The sequence below is a fragment of the Cynocephalus volans genome, chromosome 1 (assembly GCF_027409185.1).
Source record: "Cynocephalus volans isolate mCynVol1 chromosome 1, mCynVol1.pri, whole genome shotgun sequence".
Taxonomy (NCBI): Eukaryota; Metazoa; Chordata; class Mammalia; order Dermoptera; family Cynocephalidae; genus Cynocephalus; species Cynocephalus volans.
The window spans coordinates 5,591,050-5,608,222 of NC_084460.1; the positions used below are offsets into that span (position 1 = coordinate 5,591,050).

Consider the following 17,173-nt stretch of genomic DNA (forward strand, 5'->3'; position numbering starts at 1 on the left):
CTAATCTAATCTTAAAGCCGAAAGGAACGGACTCCTTTGGTTTTAATGTACTCCACGGGTTTTAAGTGACCCTGGCCCTATAGTACATGTTCTAAGACTTGGGACTTGTGCTCTGTCTGTTGGGTCAACCAGCTCTTTGGTTGGTACCTGATTTGAAAGTTATGACTTTCAAATATTTACTTTATTTCCAGAAACATTTTTAGTAGAAGTTTCATAAAGGAATTTTTAAATCTCTTGTTCCCTGTTATGTCTCCCAGAACCTAAAACAGTGCCCAGCACCGAGAAAGAACTCGATAAATATTTGCTGAATGAATGATGATTCTAACTGAACAGATGAGGAAACTGAGGCATAATGAGATTTAATTGCCCAGGCCACTGTGTAGTTTGTTCTCTCAAAGTTGTGAGTAACAGAAACCAATTTGTGTCAAATCAAAAGGTGGGGGGTTCAGGAGAGTCTCATGGACTTGAGTTTTCAGGAGCTGACCTGGACACCTCTGGATCTCTCTCTCCCTCCCGCCCCCTCCCGTGCGTGCGTGTGTGTGTGCGCGTGCGTGTGTGTGTGTGCATGTGTGTGTGTGTGTGCGCGTGCGTGCGTGCATGTGTGTGTGCGCGTGCGTGCGTGCATGTGTGTGTGTGCGTGTGCGTGCGTGCGTGTGTGTGCATGTGCGTGTGTGTGTGCGCATGTGTGTGCGTGCGTGTGTGTGTACGTGTGTGTGTGTGCGCGCGTGCGTGCGTGCATGTGTGTGCGTGTGCATGTGCGTGTGCGTGCGTGCGTGTGTGTGCATGTGCGTGTGTGTGTGTGTGCATGTGTGTGTGTGCGTGTGTGTGTGCATGTGTGTGTGTGTGTGTGTGTGCAGACCAGCCTCCTCTGCTCCTTCTGGTGGGAAGCACAGCAGCTGACAGCTTTCAAGTTAACAGGCTGCAGTTCTAGCCATGCGGAGTGACTCTGAATCGCTCCTAGTTCTGTTCCAAATTCCCAGGAAGGGGCTCCTGGGCCAGGGCTCTCCCCACCATCTCATGACCTTGCAGTGGTTCAGGTCAATGAAGCAGAGCAGTTTATGAATTCAGCCAGGTGGGAGGAGCTGTGTATGTTCTCATTAATTTCTCTGCTGTTAGATGCAGAGAATACATAATCCAGCTTGGTGTGAACGGAGACCCCTAAATATTTAATCTGAAAATTTTCATGTTGTTTTTACTGAATTCTTTATCTGTGAAAATGTATGATTATGGAACAAGTCCTGAGACTTTTCTAAAAGAAGTAAAAACCTGAACTCACTAGGATGAAGAGGAAAGCTGTCCCCCAAATAGCTTCAAGGATGGGAGAAACACCCATTCACTTGTCTGATAGGGTTGAGGGTGTGAAGTTGCTCAGGAGCAGAGGACTAGACTAGATTCAGGGGCAGCCCCGGCGGTCATTCCATCCTAAAGACATAGTAGTTTTTTTTTTTTCTTTTTACTTCATTTATTTTATCAATATACAATGTTGTTGATTTTCGTGTGACATATTAATTCTTTTAGACTGAGCTCTATCTGAAGGCCAGTCACTCCTGTTAGTGATATAAGACATTTTCCCTTTCACAATATACCTACTGCATCAGTTGCTTCCTTCAGACTTTTCCTGGTTTTTCAAGGTCTGAGATTGCCAAAGATATCTGAGAGGGGTGAGGGGTGCTAAGATTTTTCTGTGACTCTTCCACAGCTCTTGAGAGGTGACACAGCAAGTGTATGAAAACTTACTTCGCCCTACGGCTGGCCTTCTTTTGTGCTTTTCGATCTGACAGCACAAGCCACCCAGCCTTCGAATCTTAGGCTGCGGACAGGAAGGGCACATTTGTAAATTAGGAAATAATTCCACTCACACTTGTAAGGTACTGTGTTTCCTTCCTCGTCTTGCTTTCTAACTTGAAAAAAAAAAATTTTTTTTTTAACGGACCGAAATGCTCATGTGACAGAGAACATGACCCCGGGAGCGTTTTCTGACCCCCTCGCGGCCACGCCCACGGGGTCACCCCAATGCCCGCTCTGGACGTGTCTGCAGTTCTGCCTCTGGCCACACGGTGCCGCTGTCTCACCAGTCCTAGCCAAGTGTCTGCGTGGAGCTTACAATTCAAGAGCTGGGCGGGGGGTGGTTGGGGTCCTTGCGGACTGACGGCAGAAAACAGAATCTGGGCAGCAGAAAGCTGAGTTCACGATCTTTCATTTGCACGGACTTGGGAAGAATTGGGTCAACATCTTTTCACTTATCTTTTAAAGATTGGATGAGGAGGGTAATGCAGTTGGGAAGGAAACCATGAGGGAAATGCCTAGGTCTGCTTGGCTGTGCCCTCAAGCCACCGACAGTCACAACGCAGCGCCTGCGGGAAGCGGCTGCGTCCTCGGCACGTGCTTAGCCACGGGTAGGTTTGTGTCCTGCTCCTAAGTCATTTACAGGCAGCCAAATACTTTTCATGCTTGAAGTTTATCATTAGGGAGGTGGGTAATAATGAGTTACCATTTCTCGCGTGCTTACTGTGTACCAGCTGCTTTACATATATGTAATTCCCTCAGGTACCTCTGCAAGGTAGGCATTATCCACGTGTTTCAGATGGGAAAACTGCGACTCAGAGAGGTTATGTAACATCCTTTGCCTCACACAGCTAATAATTAATGCTGACTCCAGAGCTCTTTCTGGTTCCTCAGTGGATTTTTGGCTAATGAAAGAATCTAGTCACCTGAAATAAGAGGTGCCCATTTCCTTCTAAGTCTCATCTTGCCACCACGAATTCAGAATGAGAAGAGTGACCAGGGAAATGTCATTTGATAGGGGTGCACAGCAGAGGGAGCTTGGGGATCCCAAATCTAAAGTAAACGGACAAAGCATACAGGCAAAAAAAAAATGCAAAAAAAAAAAAAAAAAAAAATGAAGATAGTATACTGGCGTACATATTGAAGCAAAGAGGATTGGTGCAATGCTGAGCTTGGAGAGTCACATGCTGACAATGGAACTGTACCGGTAACGCACATTCAGTATGACATGCACGGCTGCCTCACAAGGGCTCCTCGCACACGAGCACCACGGGTGTTGTCCACTGTGTTGCTCCCCCGAGTTTACACAAAGGGAAACCTTCTTTTCATTGCCCTTTCCAGGTATTAGGGGTCTGAGGTTTTGAATAATAGCAAAGTGATCTTTGCAATTCAGAAGTGCTCTAAAGTTGTTTGATGCTGAGCGAACAGGGCCATGAACTCCTCTTTCCAATTTGCTTTTCCTCTTAGTCTTCGTGCCAGGACTTACCTCCCCATCGTAAATACATAATTTCTATCACAAGACAAGGGGACAATTTAATACGTCTAATTAAGTGACATATTTTCAGCCACTCAAAGGCCCTATCCCTAAACTAGGTGTAGCCTTAGCACTCTCATGTTCTGGTGCGTGTTGGGCTGGCAGAAGGGACAAGGCACTGTGGCACAGAAGGAGGGGACTGGAAGGAGGTATTGTGATTCCAAGTGAGAACACAGAGCTCATCTTCGTCCCACTTCCCAGGTCAAAGGGAGACGGTGTTTGTATGTTATGGGAGAGGAAGCTTCAAATGGACGTCTAACGGAGCTTGCATTACAGCTGGCTACGCTGGGTCTGAGTCGGAAGCGCCCCCAATGTGTGGAAGTGGTGGGAGTCCATGCATCCCAGGCACGTTTCTAACTGCTTGCCCTCAGTCTGCCTGAATTAAAATCACCTGGGACACCTGAACATTCAGACGCCTGGGGCCCAGTCCTAGAGATTCAGAGTGAGTGAGTTTGGGGTGGGGTCTGGGAATCTGATTTTAAAAGATACATTTGGTGACTCTGCTCAGCGGCTTGGTCTGGGAATTGCTTATAGGTTATTACATTTGACGACACCAAGCCTTCCACATGATGAGATGGCTGTTTTCAGAGAGAGTCAAGTTTAGAGGAAGTATAGCTAGGATCTTAGGCTGTTAGAGGTCTGAAGATGAAATCCAGAGTAAATCATCAATGTCCATACGCTCAAGATTGGACCTGGGAGAGGGAATGGTAAACTGCCCTGGATTAGCATCTCCCCCCAACCCTCCTACATGATAAAACATGTGGAATTGACTCCCTAGACCTGTTTGTTTCTAATCTCCACTGAGGTCATTTGGACCAGCATTAGATGATCACGAGGTGGGGAGCTTTTTGTGAGGCAAACCCAGGTCCTTGGTCCAGCCTGTGTCTTTGGCCTGGCTTCTCGAGCTCTGGAGAGACGCACACACATGTACTGTGCGTCAGAAGCAGTGTCACACTCACTGAACAAGATCGCACAGCTCGCGGGTCTGGACAGACTCAAGGGATGTTATCGCAAGGGAAGCCTCTGAATGTTGCAGGTTCCCATGCAGGGCACAGCTGGCGCCTGCACAGGCACACACACCCCACTGGCTGTGCCCCAGATCAGGCAGCAGAAGCCAACTGGGGCTTCACGTTCTCTTAGGAAAGTCCTTGGGGACTGCGTTTAGCAGTCCTGAACTTGGGCACCGAATTAAAAACTCACCCAAATAAAAGCCTTGCTAATCTGTAAAGTCAACGTGACTTTTTGATGGGCGTAGAGATTTGGCTTTTAGGCAGCTGGCCAGTAAGGGGATGCGAACCCACGACCTGAGGGTTATAAGTCTGTGCTCTAATCAACCGAGCTAACCGGCCAGCGCCAGATTTGGCTTTTTAATCCCAGGGTCAGGAGACCATAATTCTAGCCCCAGCTCTGTTGTTGATTTGTTCAAGAGCATTGGCTTTGAACAGGCTTTAGTTTGCTCCTGGTGCTGATGCCAGCTCTACCCACCCCTCAGGGTTTTTGTGAGGCTTGGTTGCCAGGGAAGATGAGGAATTACTTTGGAAGATGCATGGGACCCATTCTTGAATTAGTTATTATTTCAGTTGTACTGTGGATTGTTGTGAACTGACCCAATAACCAAAGGCTAGTCTCTTGTTTTCTTGTTTCCTAAGATCCTTATTGCTTTTTTCCCAACAAAGTAGTGAAAGACACTTTCCCTGCCAAACTTTTTTTAAATTTTTTTTTTTATTTTTTAGTAACAAAAGACCCAAGGTGGAAATAAAGGATGTCTTTCCAATCAGACAGTGGATATTTGTTAGCAGGATAGGTAACTGAGAGTTATAGATTTCATTCCCTGGAGAAGTTTAAGAAAATAAGAGGCATTAGATGTTTAGGATAATTAGGTAGAGTCTAGAGCAAGAGAGAGAACTAGAGATTATCTGGAGACTCGTTTCAGCTGCAGGACTCTGAGTCTTCCCTCCCTTTAGGGATGTAACCAGCCTCTAAAAACCATCAGCAAGAGCACACGAGTCAGTGCAGAAGCTCTGGCTACCCAGCCGACTAGCTAAGTGATCTCGGGTAGTCTCCTTAGCAATAAATCAGGGATAATAATATTTTTATCTGAAATAAGTTAATGGATGTAAAAGCCTCTTGCAAAAATAAGCCTTTTAAAAATTGAAATACCCATATAGATACATTGAGCTTATATCAAGGTAAGATAAAAGAAAACATGAGTTTTAAAAAGTAAAGTGTATGACATGCATGATCTTGGAAATCATCTCTTGACTGCAGTCAACCACAAATGCAAGGGGTCTAACCTTGATGATCTGGATTTGTTTGGTCTTTGGTGTGCACAGAAACTCACCATTCTTTTCTATATCGACCTTGGTCTTTCCTGAGAGGGCTGTTAACTGAAAAATGAGCATTCCCCCTTTCTCACATGGGAGTCTTTTTTTTTTTTTTTAACCCTCAGTCTGGTTACCATTGTTTCTATGGGACAAAAACCTTAGAAAACTTCAAAAGGGCAAAGAAGCAGAAGGCAAGCAGGCCCGGTCCCAAGGCCCTCCGAAGATGTGGGGAGGGAGCCAGATTCTGGATGAAGTTCTGGGGATCGACTCTGCCCGACTCGGGCTCCGGCCAACCCACTCCCAGCTCTTTGTCCTCAATGGCCTCCACCCCGGGCTATGGCAGCCACATCCAGTGCTGTACCCCTCCCTGTATTCACAGAGGGTCTGTGACAGGGAAGACGATTCTTGGGATCTCAGGGAAGAAGTTGGAAGGTGTCTTCTGAGGGACTCTGTTTAAACAGGTGGGGGTTCTGTCACCATTGCACCGTCCTTTATTTCAGGGACACAGAAGGTTCTCTGGGCTGTGCAGTACACACACTCTTGTTTAATCTGGGAAAATTCCTTTGAATTCTACACAATTGACTTACAAATTCTCTATCTGAGAACAATGCCCATTCCTAAAGTGGGGACATTCTGTATGAGTGACTTCTGGCTGAGCAGTCTCAGTTCTCAGGAGTGGGAGGTGGCAGGTTTCACCCTATAAAGTGAGCCTATGCTTAGACACTCGGGTGCCACTGTTTGTTTGCTAGGAACGCCTGAGCACACAGAGGTGACTGGTCCAAACCTGCCTGGAGAGACACACTGTGCATGTGACAGTCACGTCCTGCCAACGTGCCACCCAACCCTCACCCTGAGCTGAAGAATACTGAGTAATTGTGTCCTCAGCTAGGGTCACAGTAACACACATTCGGATATTGTCCATGCCAAAAGATATTAAGAAAAAAATTCGCTCCCGGGTAGAACACCTACCACTGTTCTTATCTTTTAACAATAGAGAGGTAGAGAAATAGTTTGGAAATCAAAACACAGAGGTTCTTTTATCCCCCCAACAGCTGGTTAAGCTTTTGTGGGGGGTTAAGCTTTTTTAATTTTTTTAAGCTTTTTTGTGGGGCCTAAAGGTTATATAATCAGGGTGGAGGCAATTTTTTAAATTACAAATGCAAAATTATGAACAGGGCCTTACATGGCAAGAGAGAGGCTCTGGAGCTTAAGATTCATTCACTTACTGGCAAATCCAACTCTGGTTCTAGGGAAAGAATATAGAAGATTCCATGAAAATAGAATCTTACGGAGCTTTAAATTACTTTCCCTAAAATACTCCCAGTACATCTTGCCTTAACTGAATTCTGGATTTTCCCTGACAATGTCATTTAGTTTACAACCCTCTGCGGTGAAGGCTCTTCCTTCCCCTGCGCGCCACGCTGGGGGCTCTCACGGGGTCTCACACACACCTCTGTTACAGACCTTTGCTCCGCCATCCCTCCAGCCAGACCGTCCTCTCCCTGCCTTGGTCGCTGTCCACCACCCACGTGCGGCCCTCTGCGAAGCACCGAGGGCCAGGACACATGACTTCCATTGCCCCCAGCCTGGGCACATGGCCACCACCTCCCCCCTCGGTTTGCTGTCAGCATTGTGTGACAGCAAACTGAGCCACGTCAACAATTCCTCAGGCTGACCACACCCTTGCAAGGTGTCATATCCCATCATTTCTTTATCTGAAAACTCCAGGGTTAGGTCCCCTCTCCCCCGCCACCCCCGCCACACGCTTCCTGGGACTCCAAGCCTGTCTGCTGCCTCATCCCTCCCTCGTCCCCAGCGACTGCCCTCTCCCGGCTGGGCCCTCGCGCCCCACACCCTCGAGCCAGAGCCTGGTGGAGTCCAGGCGTGTCCGCCACCTGCCTCATGAGAGCCTCCACGTCCCCGGTGCCTGCTGCACACGGCAGAGCCATCTGCATATCTGCTCGGCCTCTTCCATCACAAGCTTTTTAAGGATGGGACCGTGTCTTCCTTACCTTCTCACCGCCCCAGGCCTAGACCACCCTCTAACACGCAGCAGCCGCCCAGCTGTTCCACATTCCCCAGTGCACCTGCTGACGAACAGAAGCAACTAGAAGCAGCCTCTGAAGCAAAGGACGGAGGAGGAGAGCATTTGGGATGTGAGAGGAATGCAGCAAGTACTCGGGTGACCATCTCTGGCAGCAGGGCCCCCACCAGCCCGGTCTCTTGTCGAGGAAACCGGTGCAGGAGGCAGGGAGCCGGGGGAGGAAAAGCTGAAGGAGCAGCAATGGCAGGACAGAGTGGCTCGTAATGTCTTCTCCAGGCCCGAGAGTCACTTGTCCCACGAGCTCAGAGTGCTCGGTGATCCTGGGCGAGTCACCACTTCTCATCTGTAAAATGCACATCACGATGTCCTCCCTCCCCTGTGAGATGAGTGAGCCAGTGCGTGTGAACCATGACAATGTCAAGTTGTATTAATCCATTAGAAGCAGGGAGTCAGAGCACTTAGCTCTCCCTGCTGGTGGGAGACAGCGCCGTGCTTTCCTTCAGGACACGATTTGGTACTGGAGGCTTCATGGAGGCTGCAATTGGGGCTGCTAACTGCCCTGCCTGAGCAGAGGTCAGCCACTGGCAGGGCTAGGTTATTTGGTGGCTATTCACTGTATCATGCGCACCAGATTGTGCACCTGCTGGTGGTAGTGCCCGAATCTGTCACACTGCTCCCTCCCTAGTTGCCAGAACCAAGCTCAGTGCCTGCCTGTGTTGCAGTTCAGTAAACATCTGTGGAAGGGAGGGCGGGAGGGAAGAAGCCCCAGAAGAGTCAGTGCGTGGGACGGATTTAGGACACCGTATAAATTCACAGCCGGGTAAAGCCGAGTCAAGGGCCCCTGGAGCCTCCGGGGTTACTCTGAACCTCCAGCGTTCACCTGGATTAACTTTGGGATGGCTTCCAGCTGTTGAGCTGATCCTAGACCCAGAAATTTGAGGTGTGATGTGGGTTAGAATGGTTTCAGATTAATTCTGGTATTTGGGGGAGATGAGAAGGTAGAAAAGAAAGGGAAGGAAAGGAAGAGAAAGCAGTGTATTTATCACCTCTTAAAAGCATTAATATTGGGCCGACCCCGTGGCTCACTCGGGAGAGTGCGGCACTGGGTAGCGCCAAGGCTGCGCGTTCGGATCCTATATAGGGATGGCCGGTGCGCTCACTGGCTGAACGTGGTGCAGACCACACCAGGCCGAGGGTTCCAATCCCCTTACCAGTCAGAAAAAAAAAAAAAAACATTAATATTGATAAAGTTGAGTATATAAAAATTAAAAATTTCTGTGTTGCAAAATAGCTAAGGCAAATCAAAATATAAGCAATAAACTGGGAAAACATTTGCAACACACATCATGACAAAGAGCTAATTTTCCTTACATGCTAAGTACACTTAAAAGTCTGAAGATCATCAGCCCAAAAGAAAAACAGGCAAATGACCTTAAAACGATTGTAGAAGAAGAAATATACATGGGCGTTTTTTTGTTTGTTTGTTTTTGTTTTTGACCGGTAAGGGGATCGCAACCCTCTGCACGGTGTCGTCTGCACCACGTTCTGCCAGTGAGTGCACCGGCCATCCCTACATAGGATCCGAACCCGCGGCCTTGGAGCTACGAGCGGCGCACTCTCCTGAGTGAGCCATGGGGCCGGCCCTATACATGGTTTTTAAATGCCTGAAAAGGTGCTCCACTTATAAAAGAAATGTGAATTCAAACTATAAGAGGTACAATTTTTCACCTATTAGATGAGTAAAGATTAAACATTTTGATAAACTACTGGGTGAGAAAAGATGTGGAGAAACAGGTACTCCATGCACTGTTAGTGGGAGTAAAAGCCGATAGAGGGCCTTCAGAACAATTTATCAAAATAAAAAATGCACATATCCTTGGATCCAGTAAACCCACTTATGAGATTATTGTATAGATACCGTCGCATGCACAGGGATGTATGTGCAAGAAATTTTCTGCAGCATTACTTGGGCAGCAAAGTCTGAAAGAACTTAAATGTCTGTCAATAGAGGGAAGGAATATTAAGCATCGTTACTGTGTAAATTGAAAAATCACCCAAAATGACACTGTGTTTTTTTCAGATATATATATGTGTGTGTGTTTACATGAAACATAACAAAATTACTGAAAGCATAGAACAAATTCATGACAGTGCTCACCTCTGGGGATGGGAGGAGGGAAATAGGACTGGCCACAAAGGCCACGGAATATTTCAGCTTCATCAGTAACATTTTCCTTCTATGTAAGGGGAAGAAAAGAGAGAAACGGCTATGACTGAATGTTCTTATTAGCTCTGGATGGTGAGAACTGCATATATTACACTCTTACTGCTCTGTATTTTCCAAAAAAGCACAATACAGGGTGAGTGGGTATAAGACGGTATCTTGTGTGCCTGTTGATGTGTAAAGTGCCTCTGGAAAGACCCCCCAGGTGACAGTGGTTGACTGGAAGGACATGGGGGCAGGGTTGTGAGGAGACTGATGTTTCATTGCTCATTCTTACTGCTTATGTGTTTAGCCACTTGAATGTGCGACTTAAAAAATAATTGCAAAGAGCAAACAAACCAAAAGCGTGTCTTAAGAGCCTTCTGTGCCTCGAGAGGAAGGTGACACAGACTGGCCATAGGGTCAAGACTGCCTCAAGCTCTGGAGGAAGAAAGGGATTCTTTTCCTTCTCTGAACACTTTGCCTGAGGCTGGTGGGTAAATACTGATGCTGAGGTCAAGGATAAGAGAGGGACAAGGAGAGACAGAGACAGAGCGAGGGCCCGTGCACAGGCAGCAGCGGCTGGTCGGCTTTGGAAACCCAAGTCTGTCGGGGGAGCAGCGAGGGCGCTCCAGGAGCCACAAGCAGCTGTGAACACACCAGTGACATAGTGGTCACAGAGGGGAGACACTGGAGGAGCCCAGTATGGCCAAGACAGGTGTACTTAGGGTGATGAGATGGAAGCCCCCGTGGCCAGGCTGACTTTCCGTCTGCTCTCCTGTCTTCAGTGTCTGACACTGTGGAGTCCACAGTCGGAAAACAGAAACCAACACTCCAAACAATGAAAAGCAAATTGTAAAAACTAAGAACAAATGGGTGAACTCTGAAGGCCTTATACTGAGTGAAATGAGCCAGTCCCAGGGGGACAACTGCTCCGTGGTTCCACTTACCTGAGGTGCCCGAGGAATCAAGCTGAGACAGAAAGTAGAAGGTGGTGCTAGGGCTGGGCCTGGGAGACGGGGTGAGTGAGCGGCGGGTGCGGAGTTCTACTTTAGGAAGATGAAAGTCTGTCCCCGAGATGGACGGTGGTGGCAGCACGACAGTGTGAATGCACTGAACCTCGCAGAACTGCTCACTTAAAAATCGTTAAAATGGTCGATTTTATGTTCTACTTTACCACAATTTTTTAAAAAGTGTGACCCACCCAGCTGGCTGACAATCTTGAGCTTCCTAAAACTGTGAACTAGACATTTAAAGGTGCAATGCTTAACTGGTCTTATTACTTCCTCGTAATCTTTATAAACCTCCTTTGTCTTTTTCCTATAAACTTCTGCCAAGAGTGTGAAATATAACTTTGACCCTTATAGATATACAAAAACACCTAACAACAGAACCGAACGAAAAGCTCAAACGACTCTCACACAACAAAGGCGGTGTCTCAGGTTTCCGTCACACGACGTGGAAACGTCCACTAGACCCTCTTCTGTCTTCTGTGCTGGCCGAGAGAGAAGCTGCAGCTGTGAGAGCGTGCACTGCAGCACCCTCACCTTTGAACAGATGTAGTATTTTATAATCAATACGTGCTGGAAAAAAACAAAACAAAAAACTACCCAACAGCTTAAAACCACAAAGGAAACTTTCACCCAACTCCTTCCACCCAAAGCCACCGCTTGCTAAGGTTCAGGCAGATGGTGTTTCACTGCTTTTTGACCTTTTAAACAGTTTCCTAACTGGATTTCTTTCCACAAACAGTGTCATGTGAGAGTGAGCATATCTCGAGCTTTGGGCTTTAGGGAGAAAGCTGGTCTTCGGACTTTGAACAGAACTAGAGCAGAGGGTGTCTGGTATCTCAGAGTGATATTGCTGTGGCCTTACCACAGTCAAGCACTAGTTTAGTAATTCCCTGTGGCAGCTACCCAATCCCTGCTTGCTGCAACTCCGATCAACCCACCGTATCCTATTCTTGCTTTTGAAATAACAGTCTGGGTGAGAGCCCAAGTGTCCTATGGCCAAGCCACCCTACACCGCTTTGCTAACAGGAGGGTCCCTCCAAGCTGCCCCAGCAGAGGACTGTCCCCTGGACCCAGAGCCTCCCACAAGCCACCACCAGATCAGCATCTGGGGCCCAATGGCTTGGATATGTAATTGGTTTCAGACTCAGATGGATGGGGAAATTGAAACTCCCAGTATTGATTGGGAAGCCTAGCTAAAATGTTCCTCATCCAGCTTGATCATTGTCTAAAAAGAACTTTCATTTCAGTTGTAACTTATTTGACTGGCGAATGGGAGCTCTGGTTTGGAGGGGAGACGAGTTTAGGAGCTCTAGTTTGGGGAAGTAGATTTTTGTAATAATTGGGTACAATTTGAATCCCTTACACATTATCTTTTAATCACCCTCAGATAAACTCCAAGTTGTCAGAAACATCACAAGCTGTGGCTGGAATACAGCCCTTTCACAGACCAAAGAACCCCTTAAAACATCTTGGGTTTTTTTCCTCATGAAGAACAAGAAGGCTTGTTCTAGACTCATTCAGAAAAACAAGGGCCGACCCTGTGGCTCACTCGGGAGAGTGTGGCACTGGGAGCACCGAGGCTGTGGGTTCGGATCCTATATAGGGATGGCCGGTGCGCTCACTGGCTGAGGCGGTGCGGATGACACCATGCCAAGGGTTGCAATCCCCTTACCGGTCACACACACACAAAAAAAAGGAAAACAGGAGGACTCATTCTAGAGTCTTACATATATCCAAAAACTCAGACCAGAGCAACCAGAATTTTGCTTCTTCGTTCTAATCTGACTCTTTCTGGAAGAATTTGGAGAGGTGAGTCCTAATATGACATCGCTTCCTGAGCACGGCAAAGTTGAGCGTGGAAGGGAACAGGCTCCTGAAGGAGACAGAGTAACCAAAACAGATGGGATGCTCAGGCCTGCGCAGTTTTCCTCAGGGACGTGCTGCGAGGAGCTGTGTTTTCGCCGTCTCATCCCGAGCTCTGGCTTCAGCAGTGCCACCTTCATGTTGTGTTCACGCATGGGATTCTCCACCTGCTCCTCAAGCCGACCAGCTCTCCCACTTCCACATGTACATCTCCTGTGGAAAGGCTTTACTCATCAAGTTCAAGTTTCTCGCTTCAACTAGGTTATAATTTTAAGGCCAGTCAAACGCAGTAGTGAGAAGGGGGCGAGAGCAGAGCAAGGAAGTTCCGTCTGCGCCTGACTGTGGTCATTTGCAATAACTCATCACCTTCAGACCAGCCCGTAATTTTTTCAGTGTGGAGTCATTGATGTGTTAGCACACGGTGACTGGTCCAGCATTCGGTGTCAGCAGAGGCCGCTGCAGCCCGACCCTGGCAGGAGGCCAGCCGTGTGGCCCTCACCGTGTGGCCCTCGCTGCGTGGCCCTCGCCGCGTGGCTGTGGTCTTGTGAGCACAGTGCTCATTTCAGCCTGCGGCTCTGAGACAACAGCAAGGCTGTAACCTTGAAGTAGCAAAGCTTTTCCCTGAGATTGAGATGTACTCACTTTTTCAGCTTTTGAAAACAACACTCACTCTGTCAGTACAGACAACTAAACAGACATCATTCCTTCTCCCATTGCTTTTTCTAGCTCTCAAATCTGATGTTCACAGAGCTCCACCACTCTGCCAGGCCTCGCCCGGGTCCACAGTGGCGATGAGGGCATCAGACACTTCAGCCTGAATACTGTGGCTGTGGCTCAGGTGCCCAGGGCCTGGCATCCCCCTCCCCCCTGCTTCGCTCATGTCCACTCCACGGGGCTGGATTTTTACCCAGCTTTCCTGCCTAGGCCTCTCGTTGTCTATTGTGGTTAGAGCAGCAGCGCTTATGTCTGCCCAGCATCGGTCCCAGTAGGCACCCCTCTACAATTTTACAAGGCCCTGGTGGGGCTACCAAACCCCCCCAGATAATGAAGTGTGGAGAGGTGCCCTAGGCTGGCCAGTCAGGGGACTTTATCCTCCCTAGCATGGGCATGGCTTCAGGGATAGGTGCAGATCCATGTCAGCCCAGAGTCCTTCTTAGGATTTTTTTTTAAATAAAGTTACCTGAAAGATGGTCTCTGTCCATGAGGGCTGCTAAGCTTGGGGAAGTGAGACAGGGACAACTAATCACCTCCTTGCCCTTGGCAAAGAGCTTGCATGCAGTAGGAACCAAGCAAAGACAAGCAAAGTTCAGAGGTGGTATGGTGGGTGGATTATTGCTCTTGGCCCCTCACTCACACCTTTCACAATATGACTTTGCAATGCCTCCCACTAGAGTAAGTGGCATTCATATCCCTGCTCATTTACTTTGGGCTTGACCACGTGGCTTGCTTTGATCAACAGACTGTGGGTGTAAATGACAGTGTACCAGTTCTAAGCCGAGGCCTGAAGAGTTTCCAGCAGACATTTTAGAATTTCTGCTCTCTGCTGTGAAAAGAACGTGCCCCAGGTGGGTGTTCATCCTTCTGTCTTGGTCCCAAGATCAAGACAGAACAGATCTGCAGCCAATGTGAAATGTGGAGTCAGCTGAGTCCAGCTAAGCTCAGCCAATATTAGCTTAATGATAGCCAACTTGTGGACCTGTGAGCATGAAATAAATGTTTATTGTTATAGGCCATTGAAATTTTGAGGTTACTTGTTATACAGCATTGAGATTTTGGTGCTACTTGATACACAGCATGATTATAGCAAACCTGACTAACAAGGATGGCACATGAAAAAGAGTTCTGATTACATCTTTCTTTCTTTTTTTTGGAGGGGGGGCAGCTGACCAGTGGGGGATCTGAGCCCTTGAACTTGGTGTTGTATAACACTGTGCTCTAAACAGATGAGCTAACTAGCCAGCCTGGTTACATAATTTAAGCCCCTGGGTCCCATTGCATTGAAAGTCAATGCCACCCAATCATGTCAGTTTAGGCTGGCTGGTTAGCTCAGTTGGTTAGAGCATGGTGTCAATAACGCCAGGGTCCAAGGTTCAATCCCTGCACTGGCCAGCTTCCAAAAAAAACAAAACAAAAAACCAATTATGTGAGGTTGAATTTCTATTATTAGGAACCAAACAAGTTCTGAACAAGGCAGAAACCTTTTCTAAGCTCTCAGAATGTAGTCATAATACCTCGATTAACCATTTCCAACTTTGTCCCCCCAGAATATTGGCTATGCATACCTGCTGGAATCCTGCCATAAATGGTCATATCTTCAGCAATTACACTATTGCCACAGCCTGACTTTTAATCTCACCCCAGACCCAACACTCTTAACCCAACTGCCAGATACACCACCTGACCCTTATTCTCAGGGCTGACATCTGCCCTAACTCTAGCTGAAGTTACCGTAAACCCTGGATGCTGACTTTTTTAGGTCCAGCCTTTGCAGATGTGTGTTTCTTTCCCTCCTTTAGTCTACTTAGTATTTGGCTGTGGCCCTGCCCACAAGCTACATATCTCCGAGTCCATTCTTACTGTGACAATGTTAATACAGTAAATATCAAACAAATAAACACAAGAAAAAAATTATCTTTAATCCTCTACATTATCTTTGACTTTACTTCAAATAGAATGCTTTTGTCTGACTTACCCTGAATTCTATCCTGGAGGTAAGATTTGGAGGAAGGCAATCTGAAAATGTACATCAACTTATTATCAGAATCTAGAAATGGGAGAATGGAGAATGGGCGTCCATCCATGTGGTGGTTCATAGCTCTAATAAAATACACATTTTATCAGGGATTATTTATATAATACAGACGACTTTAGGCCGAAATTTTAGATTGCTCTGCAGACTCCTTAATGCTCTTTTATATATATATATATATATATATATATATAAACATACACACACAACATAAATATATATTTTTAAGATATAAAATATATATTAAATATATAAACATACAATTTGTAAATATATAAAATTATAATATAGACACATACATATATTTATAATGTTCAGAAATTTATAATGTATTTTTAAAATGTAAGCACAGATAATATAGAAAGCATAACTAATATAACAAACAGCCCTATTCTCACAACCCAGAATTTATAACTGTTATACTTTTGTCATATGGGCTTCATCCCTTTTTTTTCTCCAAAGAAACAAAACATTATTAATATAGCTAAAAATCTATAAATCCCCCCTCTTAGTCCCTCCCCCTCTCCATTCTCGGAGCTGATATACATTTTTCTTTTTAATTCAAATAAATACCGTTTTACTGTTCATGTTGTTTTGCAACTTGTTCTTTTCCATACGTTTTTGAGATCTGTGCGCACTGATTACATAGATCTAGCTTATTCCTTTTAACAGCATGTAGTATTACAATGTACATGCACATTGAATGGTACTTTATACCCATTCTTCTGCTGGTGCACATTTAGGTTGCTTCCAGTTCTATTACAAAGAATGTTCCATGAACATCATTGTATATGTTTTCCGGTGCACCGTGCAAGAGCCAATCATGGTAACTGGCATCTCTTACCTGTCTTCAGAGATACCAGAACCATAGTACCCTTTAATTCTACACATCACCACCCTATCTTACATGCTATTTTGGGGGTTACTTTAGTTCCACTTTCTTTATACATTAATCACCAACATAATATACAGGTGCACAGTGAATGTGTGTTTAGATTTATTTAAAGTTTTACCAGTTTCTTTGCTTACCATTTTTTCCCTCTTTTTATTTTTTTTTCCGGAGGAGTCATTCATATTTTTATTTTGTGTGCATATGCATGTGTATGAGAAATAGACCATACGTGTACAAACATATGAAAACATATGTACATACTACAGTATGTATGGATAAATACTATGATGTCTGCGGTATACTTCAGAATGGTCCAGCAGGGGACAAAGTAAGCGAGGGCATCGATGAAATAAGACTGGTATTATTAAAGTTGGGTTACAGATACAGGGAGCTTGCTATATTTTTGTGTATCTTTGAAATTTTTCATACATGTGAAAGAATATAGAAAAAAAGTAAAAAGGTCCTGGGGCCCAGTGCTTACCCTGCAATTGACCAGCTGGATCACTTTTTATAAGTCACTTTCCTCCTCTGGGCCTCAATTTCTTTCTCTCTAAAATAATGCGGCTATACTAGATGATATTTAAGATCCCTTCCCACTTTGCAGGTAAGAGATATCATTAATCTTTCTTGTTGTTTTTGTTTTTCTCTGAGATATGATTTACATGCCATATAATTCACCATTTATAGTGTACAAGTCAGTGGTTCTTAGTATATTCACAAGGTTATGCAGCCATCACCACCGTGTAATTCTAGAACATTTTTATTA

At 46.0% G+C, this 17,173-nt stretch overlaps 1 non-coding gene across 1 annotated transcript; it reads left to right on the forward strand.

Moving 5' to 3' along the window:
- The first annotated feature begins 14,801 nt into the window (after positions 1-14,801).
- On the forward strand, positions 14,802-14,875 carry TRNAI-AAU (transfer RNA isoleucine (anticodon AAU)). The gene has a single exon. It is a non-coding gene; the product is annotated as a tRNA-Ile (tRNA).
- The last annotated feature ends 2,298 nt before the right edge of the window (positions 14,876-17,173 follow it).